Genomic DNA, 14,031 nt, shown 5'->3' on the forward strand with positions numbered 1-14,031 from the left:
CTGAGAGAATTTTTTCCTTCTCCCTGTAAAGCTTAATCTTAGAAAATGCCTGTCTGTGCTAGAGAAATGGCTTGCATGTAATATGACAACCATCTTTTACAGAGGCAAACCAGACTCACTGGGCTCTACTGTTGTAAAGGAAAAGCTTTACAGGTATAATTAACCTGTGGAATGCCCTTCCACAAGATACTGTTGGAATACTGGCACTAATGTCATCTGTCTTCATAACTCAGGGCATCAGTGGCCTCCTAGCTACGATCAAGAGGCAATCTACTGTGTTCCTTCATGACATGACTCCGCTGAATGAATTAAGAGGTCGCGGTGACTTCTGTAGTAATGGTTGCTGCTGGATTTGGAGGATGTTTTGGCTTCGAATGGAAAAACCTGCAGTTGCTTCCAGAAACGAGCAAAAGGGTGCAGCACGAGACCTATGGCGAGGAAGTCCCAGACTCTGTGTGATGAGGCAAGGAAGGTCTGCATGTGCCAGGGAGGCTGGCGAAGGAGAGAGGTAGGTCATGGCAGGGGTTTGCCCATGTTCTTCAACTCTGAGAATAAGAAGTTACTAATTGAGATGGCAGACAAGTAGCAGCATCTAGTGCCTCAATGAGTATTGCTGATTTGCAAAGGAGCAAAAGTGAAGGTCTAAAAGGTCAGTGTGGTCCCATGGCTGGGATGAGAGCTGGTCTTGGGCCCAGAGCAATTTGGTGTTCAGCACAGCCGTGCTTCTGATGCATGTGGGAGGCAGCGGTACCTTCATTCTACTGAAACAGCTCAGGGGTTCATGCATGAAACCTTTGAGGGAGATGGCCCAGACACCACGGTGTGTGTGGGGGCTGGTGAGTGTGAATGAGGTGGGGAAAGGACCACCGGACCCCGTCTGTTGAATATGTTTCACTAAAGACTCACCTGTAAGGAGATAAAAATAGAAGCAGGGATGTGTGAATGAAAGGTCTCCAGAGAGAAAATCCCTGATCAGATGATCCCCGAGGATAACAGTGTTTGGAGATGAGCTAAAGACCTAATGTCTGGTGCCATGAGGACCTTTTACAGTGGTACATAGATCCAGAAACACTGGTTCTCAGAAACATTAATACCAAAATCATGGGAAACATTTGAACTTTAGATGACTCCAGATTTCAGTTACAGTTTAGTAGGATTTTAAGGCTGGCGCTTTATATACTTAAGGCGTATATAAATACATGCACACATACAAAATATATATGTGTGTGTGTGTGTGTGTGTGTGTGTGTGTATGTGTATGTGTATTTATATATATACCTAGGTTTTTTTGATTCTGTCAAATAAAATCAGTAGCTCTCTCTTAAGCCAGAACTGGGGGGGACTTTCTTGCAGGAAGAGGTTTAATGGAGCCATAGTAAGCATTGGGGAATTTGCATCAGAGGTTCTTCAAATGTTTCATTCAAGGCCAGCTTGTCGTTAACCTGAATATTTGATTTGAAGTCATGCTGGCTTCATATGTCAAACTACCCTGGCACTGCGTGAAAGTGGTGGGAGGAGAGACTGGAGGGGGGGAACGATGTAGGGAAGGATTTGGTTATCAAAGCAGAGGACTTAGATTCAAAAGTAATCGACAGAAGGAGATTACTTCAGCTCATAGTCCAGACAAGGGCTCTATCTCAATAAATTAGGCCACCCTCTCCTACAAACACAAGCATCTCCATGTGTGTTACCAGGTTCATCCAGGGACAAGGAGACGATGCCATTACTCTGCTGCCAACCTGGCCAAACAGCAGGTTTGCTAAAGCCCAGCTTTCAAGAGTATTAATAAAAATAAACAATTTTACCCTTTCTGGTCTTGCTTATAGCAGGCTGCTAATAATGCCTTATGAAGCTGCTACACAGTTCAATCAATAGTTTGATTTTTCTGCCCTAGTGCTGCCACAAACACAAACCGCACGCTAAACCGGCTAAGCAAGGAGCTGGCCACAGAGGCAGCTGGAGCCGGAGAAGGGGAGATGCAGGACATGGTGCCTTGTGACTTCTAGGAAACTTGGGCATGGACTGCTCCTGCTGAGCCCCATCCGCCATGGCCACTGCCGTATCCTGCTGCACCCATGGATCCACCTCAGTGCCCGGTACCGGTTATTTATTAATTTCTGTGTTGCCTGTGGAAACATTTGGATTTGACAAAGGGAAAAAGCGATTCAGCGTCCTTTGACTGAGGGAGGTTGATTTTCATTCGAGACAGAATGGCTCATTTTTACCTTTTTAGCTCCTGGAAGAGTAAAAAGTGAGAGGTCAAACCTGCATCACCATGACAACCCCTGCAGCGAGGGTTTTTGAGCAGATGAAGGGGAGTGATAATGGAGCTGAAGTTTCTGCCTGTTCTTGTAGTTGCTAGGCTTTTTGTTTTGTTTTTCCTTGTTTCTTTTCTTTAGGCCCTGTAAGGTGTGGCCCCATGCATTTTTCAGGTGCTGATGGATAACACTGGTCAGTTTAAAACACCGCCATACTCTGAGATCGGTCCTTGGTGTAGCACTGCCTGGACACACGTAGGGTTTATGTTAAACCATATAAAAAAGTAGATCATAAGAGGTAGTCATGGAAGATCAAGTATCACCTCAGATGCATTCCTAACACTAATGTAGGTACAATGCACCAGCAAGTGCGGTCATATTATCACTTTTGTATCAAAGGCAACTGTTATCTCTGCCTTTTCTGGCAACACATTTCGAGTTCAAAAATAAGCTTAATGAAACAGCCATTCTCTGAGGAAAGGAGGCATTGTGCTAAGGAAGAAATACAAAATGGGGTGGGGGTCTAAGGAGGTATACCCAGGAGGGGTTGCAGGTTGGACTGGAAGCTTATTTGAGATGCTGAGCTCATGCCCTAATTTCCTAGACCTGCACAAGAAGGAATGTGTAAGAACAGATTGTATATAACTGAGTTTACAGCTATTGAGCAAAACTAAGTCAAACTGAAGTGATACAAATGATCCCCAAATTTTCTTCTACCTGGAAACTGAACCTAGTCCAGGGAAAAACAAGTGAAAGGGCAGATTAGTCACTTTTCTAACATCTCTGTTTATTCCAGACACCTACTAAATATTGTATTTCCCTATGATGGGAAGCCCTCTCAGTCTGGAACACGTGTGCGCTCCTTTGGTGCACAAATGGTTGTAAAAAGGTTGTGCTCAAACTCCATCCAGATCCTCTAGGTGTTGTCCTTTGAACATGATGCCTCTTCAGAAATTTTGCAACATCGTTTTTTACCTTGTTGTGGTTGCAACAAAAAATTAAACTGAACAAGAAATACCGAATCAGGTATTAGAATGTCAGAAAAGTTAATTTTGCTGGAAGATTTTGCCAGAATCAGACTTTAGTGAGATCTATACAGCCATCAGATAGCTATGCAGAGAGGAGGAATAGTTAGTTAACAGTAAAAAAGTTGTGAATGGCTATAAAATCTCAAGTTAAAGCTGTTCTCTGTGCCCAGAGGATTAAGTTAAAGCTTTTGCAGTGGGGATGAGCTATTCCATTTTTGCCTAGTGGGGGGTTTCTTATATCTTTTTCCAAAATGGTGGACACGTCTCTTATGTCAGTATGGAGCTACACAGCCCATCATCCAGAAAGGCAAACTGCAAAGAAAGAGCATGGCTATGCTCTGCCTACCACCAGATTTGAAACAATAGCTGCATCAACACGTCCACCCAGCAAGAAAGCAGAGCTAGGCTATTGGGATCAGCCTGCAGATAAATCAACGTTGCAATAATAATTCACTCCTCATGCTGATTTAGAAGAGGAAGCCAATTCAGAGTTTCACAAGCACAAGGGCCAGCCCAGAGCCCGGTGGGACAGTATGAAAGAGAATAATCAGTTCATATGGAAAGAAAGTGTAGATTATCAATTGCATAAAACACAGACCTGGCAGAAAACAGACAAGATAATTTCTGGAAAGGCCCTGGATTATAATCTGTGCTTCAGACAACTGATTTATGAACTGCTGGACTCTTGTGTTTTAATCAACCAGTCTGAAAAATTAGGTTAAATATGAAGCCTCTCTATGTGAGAGGATTGCAGCAACATTAATTTAAACAGGATGTAGAAGCATGACAGAAAATGCAATTCTGTCATTACAGTAATGAGCCAGAAATCTCAACTTTCCTCTTCCTGCAGTGTGACTGGGCTCTCTTGAGTCAGACTTGAATTTTAGGCATGGTCTCAGAGAGGGGCAGACCACCTGTCTGCTGGTGCAGCTCAGGGCAAACTCTTTTTGGGAGCTCATTCTTTGAGGACGAAATAATAAATGCCAATCACATTGGCATCAGACCATTTGGAGGCTTTAATTACATTTGTTTGATTTTTATTTCTCACTGCAGCTTTACTCAGCCATTTCCAGGCACAGTGGAGTCAATGCAACCTGATGTTGTTTTCAATTTACTAACATCTCTCTGAAAAACAGACTCATCTCACTGTGGAAATGTTCTGGAAACAAATTACAGCCATTCCTCTTCCCCCCAAGAATAATCAAGTGCCAGAGCTTTATTTTACACTTTGCTTGGATATTATTTGGACATAAATGATAACTGACAATTGTGCTTTCACTGAACTTATATCTTTAACATTGCAAGTGATTCAGCTGGCACTCGTAGACTTTTAATTTTTAATTTTAAGAAAAAAACTTTCCCACAGCAATAGAGTGCTCTGTCGCAAGACAAAAACCAGCCTAGGAAAGACCTATGGACTGGCACAGAAAGTATGAAATATCACATGAGCTCTGTAAGAACTCAGTACACCATCACCTAACTCTTGGGAGGAGAAAACCACAAACAACGCATGTTTCTCTCTCCAGAGCTCTTCCTGCATACCTTTCATCCATGAAAGGTGCTGGCACGGCGAGCAAATATTGCTGTCCACAGGTTAAAGTTCAAACGCATCACTTGAGTAGATGAGGAGTTCAACCAAAGCAGAATGACTAGCCATTTCCTTCAGGGAGTGGTGACTGTGGGGCGGGGTGGGGAGAGATGTGGGTGTGTGGACTAGGATGCAGACAGTCACAGCCCTTGTGCAGCAATTACCATAAAGATTAAATAAATACAATAGCCTAATTTCACATGGAAGTACACTTTAATTAAGTCTCTGCAGAACAATGAGCTGCTTCCATAAAAGCTGTGAAAATCATCACTAGGGACTGTCCAGAGGAAGAGAGAAACAAACAAGAGAAGGTCTCTTTGTATAGAAAATATGTACAGGAAGTATTTTGAAAAGCTGTTCCCAGTTAATTTACCAAGGAAGAATTAATAACCAACTCCAGTCTTTTGCTCTGTTTTTATATAAGTGCCATGTCCCAGAGTCTCATGGTGCTTACCAGACTGAGGGAGACACAACTCATTTGCAGACTAATTGTGAGTGCATCGCAATGTATTGTGTGTGGTGTACACCAGTGGGCTTAGCTAGGACGAGATGCAATTGCTTCTGGGCTGCAACTTTTGTGCAAGACTAGCTCCAGGTGTATAAGGAAAAAACCTGTTCTTCCAACAAAGTTCATGGTGCATTCCTTATGTTAACTTAGGTACAGAGTTCAGGAGGAGATGCTAGGAGAGCATCACCTGTAGAACTTCCCTTCACTCAAAATAATTTCCCATTATTTTCTTTATATTCCTGTAGAGTCAGAGTTCCTAATGCACTGGAAGTTCTGCTTCAAAATGAACATATTTGCCACTAACTTTTCTACAAATACCTGGATGCATTGCTTGGACACAGGTAAGCTTGGCCAAGTTCATCATTATTCTCTCCCTGAGACCAGGATGTCCAACAAAGGCATTCCAGCTGCCAGGTGTCACATCAGCCACCCTATGACTTGTGACGAGTTTGAGCTCAGTAACACCTCCAGAACAGGTACCTTCATTGTAAAGGCAGAGTTGAGACATTCCCTAAACCTCATCTGGATACAAATCTTCAGAGAGTACAGGTAACAGAGTGGTTTGATGATCAGCTGGTGTATCTGGAGCATGATTTTCCCTTGAAGCCTGGATGAGTAGCGAGTATGAATTACCAATGGTCTTTTTTTTTCCCCTCATAATATATTAAAGAAAATTTATGTATATTATAGAAAATTTATATAAATTATTATTATTTAACTATTTTATCACTTTAGAGACTGCCAACTGATAGCTTTCAGCTATGCAAGGCTCAGGCAGGTTAGACCTAGGGAAGCAGAAAACCACTTGATGCTCATCTTATATCAAGGTCGTACAGACCTTTCGTCTGTCACTGCCTTTGTTTGCTTTTTTTGTTTTTATGCAACTAGGTAACATAGCTGGGCCCAGCTCCATGCCTGTTGTCTTGGGCATGACTGCACTGCAACCAGAAAATCATTACAGCCAGAAAATCAGCTCTCGGTGCATGCAAGTTTCTGCTGTCTGTTTGAAGGAGAGTTGAAGCACTTGTGGAGGTTTAATCGAAATCTGAATACATGTGACTGAAATTGGCTCTCCGTGATTATTTATACAAGTAAATCTCTGCTTCTCACAAATTCCCAGAAATCAAATGCCAGCCTTGTATGATCATTTTTTAAAGGAGTAAATATTTGTTGAAAAATCCTTTGCTGTATTAATTTTACTCTGCCGTCTCTCAGGCAGCCCTGATAGGGATGGAGAGACTCTGGTGTGCATCAATCAGCCTACGGAAGAGGGACAAAAATAGCTCATTACTTGGTCCATAAAGAGTTATCCTCAGCATGAAATGCAAACTTTTCAGGTAGCCAGGCAAAGCTCCTAAAATAGCTTGTTTTCCCCATATGTCTGCATACCCAGCTAAAATCTTCCAGGAAATGATCCCTATTTCAACACTAGGTACGTCAGGTACAGGTATTTTAAGCAGGAGGTAGTTTAAGCAGAGTGCTGCATATTTCCATGTTTTCCTAACCCCCACTTGAAAGCACATTTGCCAGTAAGTGGTTTATAAGTTGACAGTCAGCCATCACTACTTTTTCAGTGCTGTGTAATGTTGTCAGTCCCTGTTGCTGACCTTTTTTTATTTTTTTTTCCTTTACTTTCTCTCTTTCTCTTTTTTTTGGGGGCTTTTTTTTTTTTGGTAACCCTTTTACCTTCTTTTTCCCTGCTCAGACCCATTAGCAGGATGTTGTGCAATATGGTGCTTGTCATCTGTTTCAAAGACACAGTGATGAGATACAGGTATGCCAGATGGATAAACCTAGTGTGACTAATTATTGTGTATTTGCCTTTAATTATTATCATTTATTACTAGAGAAAAGACAATAGAGGTTCCCAGACTCGGAAGGGAATGTCGGCAGAAGGGGAATTTTTTTCCCTTTACTTTTTTTTTTTTTCAAGAGACTGGCACATCAGCAAGAAAAGTTTTCTTCCTGGGGAAAAATACAAGCAAACATCAACACCAGAGGAATCAACATGACCCATGCAATACTCCCCTTTCCCTGACACATACTTGAGGATCAGATATCTCACAGGTAATAAATAGTTTCTTTGTAATTATAGAACAACTATTGTCTTGACTGAACGGCCATGCAGGACGTAATGAATGTATGGATATCCTTCAGTGGTCTGCATGGATATCCACTACAGGTTACAGGGGAGCTTTCTGTCCTCTCCCTGTCTGGTCCGGTCCTGGGAGATGTGTACAGCCTTGGCTCTGCCCTTTTGGCACCGAGAGAAAGGGGAGTGATCTGGTGTGGGTACAAACAGGCGCTTGGGTGAATGGGAGATGAGGTTTTCGGTTGATCCATAAGACAGATATACATCACAACCTCCATGGAGAGGTGAGACCTCAGGTCAGTGAGAGGCAATTTTTGAACGAATTAGAGTCACCGTAGCAAATGTTGTCAAAGGTTTCTGTGCCATCAGGCTGAGCCCTCGAGCCTTTAAATGGAAATTGCCTCCCTATCTGACCTTAACATGCTGGATTTCTACAGTGTTTGGCAAAAATGTAGATTTTCCTCTTTTAAGTATTGTAACCTTATTTTCAGTTAGATCCCTTCACAAATACACACACATTATAAACATGTGTTATTATAAACCAAACATTTTAAAACAACGGGGATATTTCTGTTGCATCTCAGTAGGCATAGGACAGACACTTTGCTCAGCTCAGGACCCACAGCCTGGCATCCTGGACTATTTTGCGGGCTAGAAGGTTGACAATGGTAGGAAACTTTTGGAAATGTTAATACTGTGGTCCCAAAAGCTGCTTTCAGTCTACAGCTGAATCAGCTACAATTTACAAGTGCAAGTAGGATTATGATGGCTCATAAGTCTGATCTTCTTGCTTATGGGGCACAGCACTTCAATTTAGGAGCAGCCACACTGATTTGGTAAACAGATTGAGGAAGAGCTTCGGATTTAGGCTTTAAAATTCATAAGGATCTGATTTAGTACATTTTACAGTGCTATTTTAGCATACTTGCTCTATGTCTAAATTGCACGGTAACCTAGAGGACTGGTGATATACCACAATCTATCGTAGATAATACAAGACATAATCAATGTCGCCAGGCTTCTGAAATATTTCTATATATAGTATTTGTCAGACAAGTACATGCAAAGGCGTTAAAAAACAAAGTCCGTACATGGTTGATTTGCAAACAGGAGAAAAGGCTAAATTTGCCACTGTTTGCTCTGAATAGCTTACCCAGATTACAGGCCAATTTTGTTTTGGGCAGAAATATTTTCCATCACAGAGTCTGCTAAAGTCAAAAGAGTACTATTCCTTTGGCTGCAGGATGAGCTGAAGAGCTGGGTTGTATTTTGGGATTGGCAGTTCTGACTGTCTCCCTTTAAACCATTTGAACACAGTTTGATTGGGACTCGACTGAGCACTTAATAGTCTGTGATTACCTTGACTGTGGACATCTACTTTTAAAGGAAATGCAATGTCATTATTATATATCAAGAAAAAACTGCCCCGATAACCAAAAAAATGTTGCATTACATTGGAAGGCTGAGAATTAAATATGCAGAATCAACCTAATGAAATAACTTGCCTTTGGTTGCAAGAGCCTTCATCATTCTTAAGAAGATTTAAAGCTAATCTGACTTGGAGCTGTTTCAGTCCAATTATTTTTCAGCAATTTTTTGGGCTTTATTTTTCTTTACAGCAGCATTATTCAGTCTTGACAATTTTTATTTTGTTAATTTTTTGCCTATTGAGTAAACGGGAAATCAGTTCAGAACCATTCTTAAGTAGGAATGAAATGCCTTGTAATCCAATTTTGATCAAAATTCGCTTTGCTTTTCAGGGACCAACCAGCCTGTGCAGTTATCGCCGCACTGCGTGGAGTTGATAATAAAGCAAAGTAAAGCTCGCATTCTTTTCCCACTGCGCGTGGTGGGAATGGGGCATTGTTCCGCTGGAGAACAATGAGCTGTTCCCCCAGCGTGTGGCAAAGCAGCAGAATGGCAAGAGGATGATTCCTCCCTGTGCTTCCACTTTTGTTTCTCAGAGGTTTACAGGTCCGAAGTAAACCTTTTTTTCCCCCTCTAGGTGGGCGGTTCTCTTCCCTGGACACCTTCCTGTCTCCCTCTCCTGATGCCTTGTGTTCACAGAAGATAGCTCACTACTGCGGCCCCTTTTCCAAAAGCAGTCTTGAGAAGGAGAGACAGATTCAGCTGTCCTCACAGACCTGTTTTACAGCTCTTCTGCCTTCCACTTCAGTATCCATTGCCTTTTGGTTATGCACAAAAAAAAAGGCCAAAATACATCACAAAACACAATCTTTTTCCAAATAGTGGCTACACAAAGTGGCCTTGTACGTCTTATATGGTGCATGGAGATATTCCATGTTTTTTTGTTTTATGCTGGCTTCAGTGATGCCCGCTAGGTTCCTAACTGGCTTTTACTGTAGAAGCAATGCCTCAGGGAAGCCTTGCCCTTTTCATGTGTGACATTAGCAAAATTGGTGTCTTTGAAATGGTCGTTTGCAATCATGCAAAGCTGCTCCATTCCTCCTACAAATGTCCTTCTTCCTTTCCACCACTCATTTCCTCACCAGCTCCTCCTAACTATGGGACAAACTTTTCTCCATTTTTCTCTGATATCAGTTTACTTCTCGACATTCTCAGAGTTCCTGAGTATGTTTATGTTCCTTGTGACTTGCAGTGGCCTTGTGTTGATGTTGCTTCAGGTAGATAAGCAGTGGAGAGAAAATAAATGGGTTGAGGAACTCTGGGAACAATAGTGGGGTTTGTAAGAGGGGGGACAGGCAACAAAGGACAAGAATGGGGGAAGGGGAGTTGTTTGGTCCTTAAAAACCTTTGGTCGTCACTCCCATACTAATGGAATGTGACCATTAGAGAACTTTCTTTTCTTCAAATTCACACTGAACACTGTAAAATACTCATTCATATACAGATACTGCCAGCTTATTCTTCTCCAGGTAGTTTAAAAAATGTCTCATGATTACAAACATATGATCCAGAACTGATAGCATGTAATACAAGCTCTGTTGTCGGAGAGGATGCCCAGATCTCTGGAATTTTAAGAACTAGAACAAATTCCACCATGTTGTGGATCAAATAATGAAAAAGTAATCTGTTCCAAGAGCAGCGGATACAGGATTACTTACAGATTTTATACATCTAGATTTGGCTAGTTACAATCATATAGACATCTCCCAACAAGGTCTTTGTCCCCTGCTCACCAAAAGGGCCAATAGTAAGAACTATATTATAACGCAAAAGGTGTTTTCCTAGGATGGGGCTGAGCATTGAATATGAACAAGTTTTACCAACGATAGAGCTTATTTTCCAGGTATCTGTCAGTGTATTATTCATCCACATGAACAGCACGAGCTTCTGAACCGACAGGATTCTGTGAACAAGGTTGTAATGGAGGACTGCACTCCTGTGTGCGGCGGGGCTGCTCTCAGAGATGAGCTTTGGCTGCGTACCCGAGTCTGGGTTGTCACATAAAACAATTATTAGATGGAGGGATATGTAGATAAGTAAATAATCATCTTAACATTATCAGCAACTGCCAGGTTAGGAGAGGTAACACATCAGTATGAGACGTGACTAAATGCAACTGTCTGGTACCCTCCCAAGACACATAGCAAACCCCATCCTTTCCTTGGTGGCAGAAAGCACCCATGCTCATAACTAAAGAATGAACTTTTCAAAGAGATTGGGTTGTCTTTCCAAGTTACCTTTATTTTCAGTTACTCCTCATTAGTTGCCTTCCTTTTTTGTGTCTACTTTTCTCGATACGTCTTGCAGTTTCTTGCTGCTTCACCCTTTCTGTTTTCCTCGCCATCTAACCTTAGAGCATTCCTCTCTTTCTTTCTCTCTGAAAATCTGTGTGCTGGTATTTTCCATGAATCCATCTGCATTGAATTATTTATAGATACAATAAAGTCTGCTTTTGTCTAATGTTTATTTTCTTTAATAACAAGAAACATGGGGAAAATGTTCCAAAGAACCAAAAAAGGACTTGACTTTTCCTGGACGCTAGGCAACAGTAGCCAAAAAGTACAAAACAAGCCGTAGGATGTTCGTAAGATGTCTTCTAAAAATAATAATCTTAGTACGTTGGTATCTAATGTGCTTTTTGCATTTGTTGTATTTCCCAAATCTAGGCCTTGGTTATAATGCTGTCGTGTCCTCCTAAAGGCTCTAATGGACAACGAGTTACTGTGGAGGCAACCAGGAACAATAAGCAGATGGATTACTGCTGGTGGATCTCTGGCCACATCTCTGCTACCTGTTTTCTTTGTCCTAAGTGTTTTAAATAGGTCATGGAGGTCTCTTACGCTGGTCATTCCTGACCAGTGACTTTATCTTGTATCTGGTAAAAATTAGAACAATATATCTTACTTAATGAGTCATTGTTAGTCCTTTGTTACCTTTTACTGCTTGTTTGAGTTTTCTTTTCAGTATGATTTAAAGGCTTTTCCCCTCTCCTTTTCCAGTGGAGGGTTTATGTTGCTCATTTGCTTCTTTCTTCCCTTCAATTATGCGAGTCATGCAAGCATTTCCCCTTGAACACTTTCCAGCTCCCCCCACCCCGTACCTCACTCCCTCTGTGTCCTCCCCCTCGTTTACACAGCTTCATTCTCCACTGTGTTTCCTGCACTGCCTACACTAATTGCACTTAGCATGGATGCAGTGGGGGAGGGAGTATGGAAAGGGAGAAGGTAAAGAAAGGACTTTCTGAGGAATCTGGGTGAGTTAAAATTGGAGACTCCTCTGCAAATGTTAAAGATGGAAGATATAAACTAGGCAACAGAAGGAAGGGGAAAAAGGAGCAGATTAAAGTCCAGGTCCAGGGTGACGAGAAACAACCTCAGGGTGGGCCCATGTTGGTTCTCATCTCTTTGGAGGGAGAAAGGAGGGACCTGGAAGCTGCAGAGATGGGAGCTCAGGAGACCAGCTCCTTGCTCTCCATTCCACCCACCTGATGCCAAAGTCAGAGGGTAAGGCTTATGGAGCCCTCCTTGCTACCTCTCCTGGCAAAAGGTTATTCAGCATATGGGAGTGGTTATATTTTTTCTCACTCATTCTGTTTTCTTCTCTACTCCAATTCCCTTGAGCGCTCGTACTATTGCAATTGCTTGTCTAAAACATGTCCTCACTGCCTCTGCCCCCACACCAATTCCTAAACCACAGAAAAAAGTGGGATCTGACACCACAGAAATGGCATGCTGCACACATCGGGGCTGTTCTTGCAGGCTGGGGATGAAATCTGCCTGGAGGACTTGCAAAGTTCAGTCCCTGTGCTCTCCACAGTGTTATGGCTGTGAACACCGCCTCTTTCTCAGACCAGATTTTAAGCAGGAGTATTTGCCTCAGAAAGAACAAACACACACCATCAAACAACCTAACTAACAAACAAACCCTCAGAGACCAGAGCTCCCAAAATCAGCACTCAGTACTCGCTGAAACTTCACTCATTTGGATTCAAAGGTACCTGGATGCAGAACACTTGAGCTAGAGAAACTGCACATCTGTGGCATGTACTTATTTATTTATTTATTTTCCAATCTCACACCTGCCTACTTTAGCTGATCTCTAGCTTTCAAATTGTGACAGAGCAAAAGCAATAAAATGCCCGTAGGATAGAAAATCCTGCCTGAAGTTCTCCCATAGCTCAGCCAGACCTAGAAGGTGCACAATTCAATTAAAAGAAATACAAAGTTTTTCTCTCTTCACCTTGCCATTTTTTCCCTTCTCTTCTGTGTATTTCATATATCCATATATATATATATAAATAAATACACACACACGCACGCGCATACGCACATACACGCACAAACCCACCCCTCCCCTTTCCAATCCTTCCTTTAAGGTTTAATTTAACAATAACATTTGCGATCGGGGTCCTGAGCATCTCAAGGGCATTGCGCTTGAAATTGCACACACTCCGCACCATTTATCATAGCCTGACATGTGTCATGTTCCAGACTGCAGCTCCAAGAGGTTACAGCTCACGACTGCTCCTTTGTTGATCAGCTGCCGAGACAACTGAGGCACCTTTCTTTTTTTCTTTCTTTCCTTCTTCCATTTTTTTTTATTATTAAAGCTGCACCGTCCTCTTTTCAGAGGGTTCATTCCAACACAATAGAAAAAGCAAACTAATTCTTCTCCATTCTGCAGTCTCCCCACCCAATCTTCATCAGCACCCATTCAGATCACATTAAGCTTGGGTTTGATAGGAGAGCCAGTGTTGGTTAATATTACTGCTTAATATTGACTGTGAGATGGATAAACTATTTTCAAGTTCTCTGCTTGAGGAGAACAGGGTGTGTTAACTGCTAAGGGTATTGTGGACAATGGTAAGGGAGTCCCAAAGCCCAAAATCCAGGTTTGCCAAGCCGATGAGCTTCTTCCGTTGCTGAACTTCAGTCCTGCAACTTTGGGGAAATTAATTTTCTCCTGTCCAGAGCTTCTGGTTCATTTACCCACCCCTTCCCCCTCACTTGCTTGGTGCCTTGCAGAGTTCTTGCTGAGTGCAGAGCACCTGAGACCTGCATGTTTCTTTGCAGAAATTATGTGTATAGCAATTCAACAAACCAGGCTGTTTATAAAGCATATTGACAAAA

The 14,031-nt window shown here is 42.1% G+C and overlaps 1 long non-coding RNA gene across 1 annotated transcript; it reads left to right on the forward strand.

Moving 5' to 3' along the window:
• The first annotated feature begins 1,545 nt into the window (after positions 1 to 1,545).
• LOC142060432 (uncharacterized) lies at positions 1,546 to 11,736 on the forward strand. Its single transcript, XR_012661728.1, has 3 exons — positions 1,546 to 2,096; positions 5,628 to 7,449; positions 9,480 to 11,736. It is a non-coding gene; the product is annotated as an uncharacterized LOC142060432 (long non-coding RNA).
• Positions 11,737 to 14,031: the final 2,295 nt, after the last annotated feature.

Source organism: Phalacrocorax aristotelis, chromosome 7 (genome assembly GCF_949628215.1).
Source record: "Phalacrocorax aristotelis chromosome 7, bGulAri2.1, whole genome shotgun sequence".
Taxonomy (NCBI): Eukaryota; Metazoa; Chordata; class Aves; order Suliformes; family Phalacrocoracidae; genus Phalacrocorax; species Phalacrocorax aristotelis.